The sequence below is a fragment of the Furipterus horrens genome, unplaced genomic scaffold (genome assembly GCF_987537825.1).
Source record: "Furipterus horrens unplaced genomic scaffold, mFurHor1.1.pri manual_scaffold_8, whole genome shotgun sequence".
Taxonomy (NCBI): Eukaryota; Metazoa; Chordata; class Mammalia; order Chiroptera; family Furipteridae; genus Furipterus; species Furipterus horrens.
Window position 1 is genome coordinate 89752190 of NW_028327178.1, and position 9408 is coordinate 89761597.

Below are 9408 nucleotides of genomic sequence, written 5' to 3' on the forward strand. Positions count from 1 at the left end.
TCATTACAACAATTATGTGTTCAGGCCTTCTCCCAGCACGGGGCAGGAGCCCTGCCCCCGGCCTCGGAGGCAGACCCTGTGGAGCACAACCACAGTGAAGCGTAATGACATCTTATTTTCTCATTAGCCCATTTTTTAGATGATAGATGCAGAAAATATTACCTGGAATTTTAGTGCTCATTCTGGCAATAAAATAGTAGTGTTTGTTGGGAGCTGACTGTGTACTAAGCTGTTGCAACTATGAATCTTCTTCTATTTAATAATTAGAGAACTGAGGCACAGGATGGTGAAGGCTCCTGCTCAAGACCATACGGCTGCTATTACTGAGGTTGCCAGGATTCCAATCCAGACTTGGCAGACTCGAGTTTGTACCCAACTTATCCACAGCCCTCTCGGAGAATGTGACCAAAAGCTGTAGAGTCCCAGGGAAAATGGACTTTCAAACACAATTTTGCATACAATTTAAAGAAGGGGGATAGACTTCATGGAACTCAATCTGTTTATCCCCTGGATGGACCCCCAATTTAGTCTAACTTGTTCATTTATCTGAATGTAGAAACTGAAGTCCAGGAGGGGACGTGAACTCCCGGGAGCCGCCCAGCCAGTGAGAATGAGGACTAGACCCCAGGGCCCAGCCTCCTTCTATGTCTGTGCAGGAGGTAGGAGGTAGTGAGGCATCCAGGCTGGCTGGGGATGGGGCCTTGGGGTCAGGTCAGGGGTTTCCAGCCTAAGGTGAAGGAGTGTCACTAATTTGAGAGAACAAGATGCAAGCAGTTGGGACCATTGTGTCCCTGATGCCTGACACACTGCCCCCAAACAACTGCCCTTCCAGATGCCCCACGTGGGCCCTGTCCCTGCTGCCAGGAACATGGTGCCAAGGAAGAACACAGCACAGGCAGGCAAGCCACAGCCTCCAGCTGTGACCCTCACCCCCACCCCCGAAATCTTGCCAGCCAGACGCTGATGGCAGTTATTTCCCCATCCCAACTCTAGCCTGGGGAAGGGAAGAAGAGGAGGGTCTTCCCCCACCCCAAGCTGTCCTGGGCCTGTGGTCATGGGGGAGGGGCTGTAGTTGTGGAAAGTTGGCAGAGGCAGCCTGCAGCAGCCTGGAGAGTGGAAAAAATGATATCAAACCCGGAAAAATGCAGGCCGGATGGAGGGCCTGAGTCGGCCCTGGGAGGTGAAAGGGAGGGAGGGAAGAAGGGAGGGAGAGAGGAGGCCCCACAGGCTGAGAAAGGAAGAGGGGCCAGGGAGAGAGCACAGAAGCTGTTTCTGAGAAAACTGAGGACTTCCGTGTCATTTCTTTCTCCATCCACAAATATTTATCAAGGGCCTACTAAGTGCAAGGCATAGTGCCAGGCTCTGGAGACAACACAGTGAATGGAAGGAGTAGGGTGCTGCCTCTGGAGCTCACCATCTGAGCAGGGGCAGGGGAAGGGGGAAGCAGACTGGGAAAAAAAATAATTACAAACATAAAGGGCTAAAATCAGGATGGTCATGGAGGGCCTTGAAGACAATCCAATCCAATCCATTCAATTCACAGATGGGAAAACTGAGGGCCAGACAGGGAAAGGGCTTATCAGGTTTCTCAGAGTGTGAAAGAAATCCTTGAGACCAGGATTGAAGGTGGGGCAGGGGAGAAAGAAATAGTGCAGATCAAGGTACGAGTGAAAGAGTATGTCCAGCACAGCAGGACAGCACCATGGCTGAGATCCATGAACTAGGGCATCTGTGTTCAAACCTTGCTCCCCTCCACCTCTGTGTGCTTTAGTTTCCCCATCTATACAATAGGATTCATGGCAATTCCCTCCCTCAGGGTTGATGTGAGAATTAAATGACTTACCATGTGTAAAGTACTTAAAACAGTTCCTGCATCTAGGAAGATTCAGTAAATGTTGGTTCCTACTATTACATAGTAAGACATTGGGGAAACCAGGGTTTGTTAAAGGTAGAATATCCTGAGACTATGACGAAGTCTTCGGCCCTGCTGTGACACTGGAGGACTTGAGGAAGGTGTCATTCTCTCTTGGGCCTCAGTTTCCCCATCTGTAAGATAAAGGGATTGAATCTAAACTTGTATCACCTATTCATGTACTCATGTTTACTGTCTGCCTCACCCAAAGGAATGAAAGCTTCACGAGAGCAGGGCCCTCATAGCTGCTCTCTCCCAAACACCTACAATAGTGCCTGGCTCATACCAGGTGATCAATAACTATTTGTTGAATGGATCAATTAACCAGTCTGTACAATGGCCCTTCCAGTCCTGACCTCTCTGATTCTAGGTGTCTGTGAATAAGGCATGGCTGGGAAAGCATGTGAGAAAACCACAATATTCCTCCCAGGGACTTAGCCAAGTATAGTTTAGAAAGTTCTTTGTCATCCATAAAAACAAACTGAAAAATAAAGCTAACCTTTGTTTTAGCTCTTTCTGCGTGCTAGGCCCCGTGCTACATGCTTGCTACATATTTTCTCATCATCACCACAACCATCTACTTTGTAGGTACCATTTAACAGATGAACATAATGAGGCCAATTGAACCCAAGAAATTTGTCCAAGGTCACACAGCAGGAAAGGGTAGTGAGAATTTACTCTCAGATCAGGTAGAAACTGCTACCCTCATTGTACAATTGGGGAAACTGAGGCCCAGAGAAAGGAGATGAATTGCCCAAGGTCATGCAATAATAACAGCAAACAGTTACAGCCATGTATCAGTTGCTGTGCTAAGCACTTTTCATATATTAATTCCTCAAAACTGGTCAATATTATCACCATGCCAGTTTTTAAATGGAGAAACTATAGCATAGAGAAGCAACCTTGCCAAGATTGCACAGTTAGCAAGTAGCAGAGCCAAGATTTGAAACAGAGAAATCCAGTCCTGTGGTATTAAGGGCTTGTCTTTATTGCACCGGATAAAACACCGGTATAAAAAACGAGGTGTCCTTTGCCCAGCAGCCTGCTGCCTGCGCTGGGGGCAGGGTGGAGAACAAAAGCACTCTGAGAGGATCCTCAGCCAACAGCTGGGACTTTCCACCTTGAAGGGAGAGTAGTGTTATGGAAAAAATGATAAAGCTCTGGAAAGATGAACGTCTCCCATGGGCCCCAAGTTTCCTCAGAGCCCCCCCTTTTCTGTGGGGGTGCACCACAAACTGTTTCAGCCTGATCCAGATGAGATGAAGGACACCTGGATCCTGACACACCCCAGCCGGGTGGCTCAAATACTCAGGATCACTGGCCTTGATGGAAAGTTCCAATTTCTCAGCCAGGGACACAAAGCTTCCACTCAGGGACCCCCAAGGAATCAGGTTCAGGCTGGGACTCCCTGTGCTTGGATGGTGGGAAATTCACATCTCACTCCTTCTTTCATTCAGTAAACTTTGACAAGGGAAGGTAAGGAGGGTAGAGAGAGTCATAGCTGGCTGTTTATAAAGATTAAGAAACTCTGAGCTCTGCTGTGCATGTGTGACCTCAGGCAAATCAAAATACACAGAAAGAAGGAGTTTAAGGTAGATTTCTCTATGTGATGGTCTTTTTCCCAAGAAAATTTGAATACTTTAGTTCAACAGCTTGAAAAAATACACAAATTCAGTTTCAATTTCAGCAGTGTTCCCTTCTGTTCAGTTCAGGGTTCAGTTAAAAATAATACTAATGATGGGATGGGACCTCTGGGTTCAGCAGTGTGTGCAGTTTTCCCCAGTTCCATCTGGTTCAAGTTCAAGGCTAGAAGAGATGCTGTTCCAGTTACTATGCTGCCAGACAAACCACCCCAAAGCTTAGTGGCATAAAAACAATCATTTTATTATACTTATGTATTTTGTGAGTCAGGAATTTGGGTAGGGCAAAATGGGTACAGCTTCCCTCCAGGGCCTCGGCTGGCAAGCTCAGATACTGGAGTGACTAGAATCATCTCACAAGTCTGTGTCCTCACTCACATGTCCACAGGTTGATATTGGCAGTAAGCTGGAATGTCACCGACACGTGGCTCCTCCAGGTGGCCTGGAGTATTTATTTCCTATGACTTCTGTACTAAATTACCATAAATTTAGTAGCTTAAAACAGCAAAAATTTATCATTTTTCACTTCTGTAGAATAGAAATCTAGCATGGGTCTCAGAGGGCTGCATTTCTTTCTCGTTTTTTTAAGATTGTATTTATTTTTTTAGAGAAAGGAGAAGGGAGGGTGAAAGAGAGGGAGAAAAACATCAATGTGCGGTTGCCTCTTGCACATCCCTAACTGGGGACCTAGCCAGAACCTAGGCATGTACCCTGACTGGGAATCAAACTGGCAATCCTTTGGTTCACAGGCTGGTGCTCAATCCACTAAGCCACACTAGCCAGGGCTGCATTTCTTTCTGGAGGCTCTAGAGAAGAATCTGTTTCCTTGCCTTTCCCAGCCTCTAGAAGCTGCCCACTTTCTTTGGCTCATGACTCCTTCCTCCATCTTCAAAGCCAACAACACCAGGTCAAGTCCATCTCCTGCTGCCACTTCTGTGCTTCTCCCCTTCTCCTGCCTCCTTCTTCCACCCTTGTGATTACATTGAGCCCACTCAGATAATTCAGGATAACCTCCCTATTCTAAAGCCAGGTATTAGCAACCTTAATTCCATTTCCGACCTTAATCCACCTTTGCCATGTAACATGACATATTTACAGGTTCCAGGGAGCGGAACGTGGACATTTGGAGGAGCTGCTCTTCTGCCTACCATAGCAAGATAGAATGAAGGATGGAAGAGATCATGGATGGATTTTCTCTCTGTTTACACACACACACACACACACACACACACACACACACTCCATCTGGTTCTAATGAATAGAAAGGGCCCTAAGTTAAAGGGGTAGCCTCCCATGGTGTGTCAGGAGCTCTAGGATGTTACCCCCATAATTTGAACTTACTTCTCTTCCTCAAGTCCCTGCTTCTCTCCAAGAGCACCAGCTTCTTCAAGCGTCTAGTGGGCAAATCCCCATCTGTCTTTCAGAAAACCCTACTCCCTACTCACAGATGTAAGTCTTCCCTCCGAATGATCTCCCTTCCCCAGCAGTATATCTTCAGAAGTCTGGGGTATTTAAGATGGATTTAGTCTCCAAGTGACCCAACAGGACAGTCAAGAGTGCTCTTAGCTCTTCTAGTCTTACAGAACAGTCCAGAGTGAGTGTGACACTCCAAATCTAGTTCTCTTCAAGGTTTGCCTGCCTGTGCGAATGAGGTCAGTGGCCTTTTTACGTGGCCAATTGTCTAGAATGTAACTGTTGAATATTACACATAAATGCACACATGCATTAATTCTAAAACCTAAACCAGAGGACACTAAATCAAATGCTTAAAGTATTAGACAGATACTAGAAATCAGTGAAGTACACTGGGTGAAGGGCATTAGGGAGCATCAAGGTCTGTGGCAAATTGGAAGTACCTGTCCTGTGCATTAGGGGAGCAACAGAACTAAGCTGCCTATTTCTGATGTTAGGATATGAACCTAGTATTGCCAGATATTTTGGGTTTTCCAAAGAAAAGGTCTGCAAACTAGATATTTCTGTGAAGTGTCCCAATTCTTAAATCATTATTGCTCATTCCAATTTTTAAAAACCCTGAACAGGAGAAACAAAATATTTCCACCAGCCAAATTCTGACCAGAGGCTGACAGTTAGTAACCTCTGATCTGAACCCAGATAGTAATAGAAAAATGTATTCTCAGTCACCCCTCAGTCTGCAAGGCCACCCTTCATACCATGAAGTCAGTACTTAATTATAAAGAACAGCTCGTTCCTTTTGTTCAACTCCTCCCAGTCCCCTTTCCAAGAGTGCCTCTTCGGGCCTATTGGGTTCCCAAAGGTGCTCATGCCCAATGGTATATTTTTTAATTGAACTTTGAATTACAGAAATAATACATTTTAATTATAAGAATATGTCAAAAACAATGGAAAACATATGGTAAAAAGTAAAGATGCATTTGTCTGTTAAGCTGCTCTCAGCTACACATGATAGAAATCCTTATAAGGATATTTTCTAACAAGAGCCCAGAGGTCGGCAATTTTAAAGTCGATTCGTCAGCCTTAAAATGCCAGATACTGGGTGTACATCTACATAATTCTCTAGGCTTTTCCCTCATGGTTGCAGTATGACTGCAACAATTCCATATAAGTAAGACAGTTGGTTGGGCATAATCCTGCAAAGTGAAAGGTTACCTGTTCGATTCCTGTTCCGGGCACATGCCTGGGTTGCAAATTCGGTCCCTGGTCAGGTCGCGTACAAGAGAAAACCAGTTGATGTTTCTCTCTCACATCGATGACTCTCTCCCTCTCTCTCTCCCTCCCTTCCCCCCTCTAAAAATTAAATAAATAAAATTATTTTTTAAAATGAAAGGAAAAAGGTCAGAAACAACTTTTCTTTTTACCAATGAGGAAATTGTTCTCCCAGCAATGTCCCTTCATAACTCACTGACCAGGCTGAGTCTCTAGCTGCAAGAGAGGCTGAAAAAGCAATTATCTGGCAAAAATGATTGAGATTGCCATACCTGGCTTGAACCAATTATGACTCATCCTTTGCTGCCCTAACAAGATGGTTTTTGTCAGCAGCAGAGAAGTGGTAACGCTCATTGGATAGGCAACTGTGGTATCTGCTACAGAACTTGTTCCATCCTCCCCCCAAGTCCCACTCCTCTCCTTGGAGTTCCCTACCATTAGCATTCTAGGATGTATCCTTCCAGGTGTTCTTGTCCACTTACATGTGCGCTGTAGCAGGCATTTGGCTATTTTTCTTTTCTTCCACGCTGCCGGAGCTGCAATTTTGCTGTTGTTCTCTTTTCATGGGTCAAGAATAAACCTGATTGCTCTAAGCCAGAGATTGGCTTAAAAATGGGCCTACAACCCAGCTATGGTCACTGAGGGGTGAGGGAAGTTGGCTGGAAAGTTCTAGAAAAAGTTTCTTTGCTCTAACAAAAGTACTGAGACACAAACAAAAAAGAGCTGCACCAAGAAGGGACAGTCCCTTTTCTTCTACTGGTCATTGAAATGTATGAATGTGATGTCTGGAACTGTAGCCAGCATCTTGAAATTATGATGGATCTAGTCAGAGGATAGATGGCAAAGTAGAAAGATGAAAAGTACCTGAGTCACTGATGATGAGGTCAAGCCACCAAATTAACCATCCCTGAAGCTGCTCACCTCTGAACTTAATGTTATGTAAGATAATGTATTTTCAGTGCTGAAGCAAATTATCTTGGGGATTTCTTGTACCGAAGTCAAAATCATCTATCTGACACATATAAGTTAATTTCTTTTTCTTTTTCTTTTTTCTTTCCTTATTTTTTTATTTTATTTTATTTTTTTTACATAAGTGGGATCACAGTTATATGCATTGGGACTGAGTTTAGTTGCAAACGATAAAACTCAAAATAGTAGTGATTGAAACAAGAAAGAAGTATATTTCTCTCTCATGGAAAAGAAATTTAGAAGCAAACAGTCCAAGGCTGATGTGGCATTCCACAGCGCAGGGACCATGGCTCCTTCTATCTTTTGAGTCCACTGCCTTCCATCCAATATGCTGCTCAAGCTGCAGCCACCACAGCCATGTTCCAGCCAGCCAGAAGTGGTAAGGAGTCCAAATAAGACACAACCTCTCAGAAGATACACACATTAATGCTGCTTGCATCTCATTAGTCACATCACCACACTTAATTGCAAAGGAGTCTAGGACGCTTTATTTTGAATAGCCATGTGCTGACTCAAAATCAGGGATTCTATGTTCAAGGAAAGATAGAATGGACATTGAGGGGCAGCAAGCAATGTATGTCTGCCACAATACTGTAAATATTAGATATAATTTTTTTTTCACTCAATTTACCTTGACTTTCTATCCAGGCCTTGTTATTTTGATATTTATTTTGTTTTTCTTTTTTCAGATCATGTGAGACCATTCTTTTTTCTTAATATACACATTTAAAGCTATATCAGAAAAAAAGCTATATAATTTATATAAAGCTATAAATTTCCCTCTAAGCACTGCTCTAGATACATGCCACAAATTTTGATGTGTTATATCTTCATTATAATTCAATTTAAAATATTTTCTAATTCCCGCTGTGATTTCTTCTTCCCATAGGTTATTCAAACAAATATTAATTGCCAAATATTTGGGGTGGCGGGTTCTATTTTGTTTTTTTCTTATTTTTAAAAATATATTTTATTGATAGTGTTGTAACAGTAGTCCCATTTTTTTTCCCCTTTGCTCACCTCTGCCCAGTAACCCCTTTCCCCCAGCAATCCCACCCCCCTTAGTTCATGTCCATGGGTTGTGCATATAAGTTCTTTGGCTTCACCCTTTCCTATATTATTCTTAACTTCCCCCTGTCTATTTTGTACCAACTAATTATGCTTCGTAATCCCTACACTATTTCCCCATTTCTCCCCCTTCCCCTTCCCAGCTGATAACCCTCCAAATGATCCCTATACTTATGATTCTGTTCCTATTCTGGTTTGCTTAATTGGATTTTGTTTTTATTTTTTAGATTCAGTTGTTGATAGTTGTGAGTTTGTTGTCATTTTAGCGTTCATAGTTTTCGTCTTCTTTTTCTTAGATAAGTCCCTTTAACATTTCATACACTAATGGCTTGGTGATAACGAACTCCTTTAGCTTTACCTTGTCTGAGATGCACTTCATCAACCCTTCCATTCTAAATGACAGCTTTGCTGGATAGAGTAATCTTGGATGTAGGTCCTTGCTTTTCATCACATTGAATACTTCTTGCCAGTCCCTTCTTGCCTGCAAAGTTTCTTTTGAGAAATCAGTTGATAGTCTTATAGGCACCCCTTTGTAGGTAACTGTCTGCTTTTCCCTTGCTGCTTTTAAGATTCTCTCTTTATCTTGAATCTTTGGCATTTTAATTATGATGTGTCTTGGTGTGGTCCTCTTTGGGTCTAGCTTGTTTGGGACTCTCTGTGTTTCCTGGACTTGTATGTCTATTTCCTTCACCAAATTTGGGAAGTTTTGCTTCATTATTTTTTCACATAGGCTTTCAATTTCTTGCTCTTGCTCTTCTCCTTCTGGCACCCCTATGATTCAGATGTTGGCATGTTTAAAGTTGTCCTAGAAGTTCCTAAGTCTCTCCTCATTTTTTTTCAGTTCTTGTTTCCTCATTCTGTACTGGTTGACTGTTTTTTTCTTCCTTATGTTCCAAATCATTGATTTGAACTCTAGTTTCCTTCCCTTCATCATTGGTTTTGTGTGGATTTTCCTTCATTTCACTTAGCATAGCTTTCACTTCTTCCCTTATACGTTTGCCGTACTCAAGCATATCTATCAAGCCTGTGACCATCTTTCTCAACAGTGTTTCAAATTCTGTGTCTGTTAGGTTGGCTAGCTCCTCGTTGCTTAGTTTTCCAACTGGAACCTCGATTCATTCCTCCTTTTGGGCC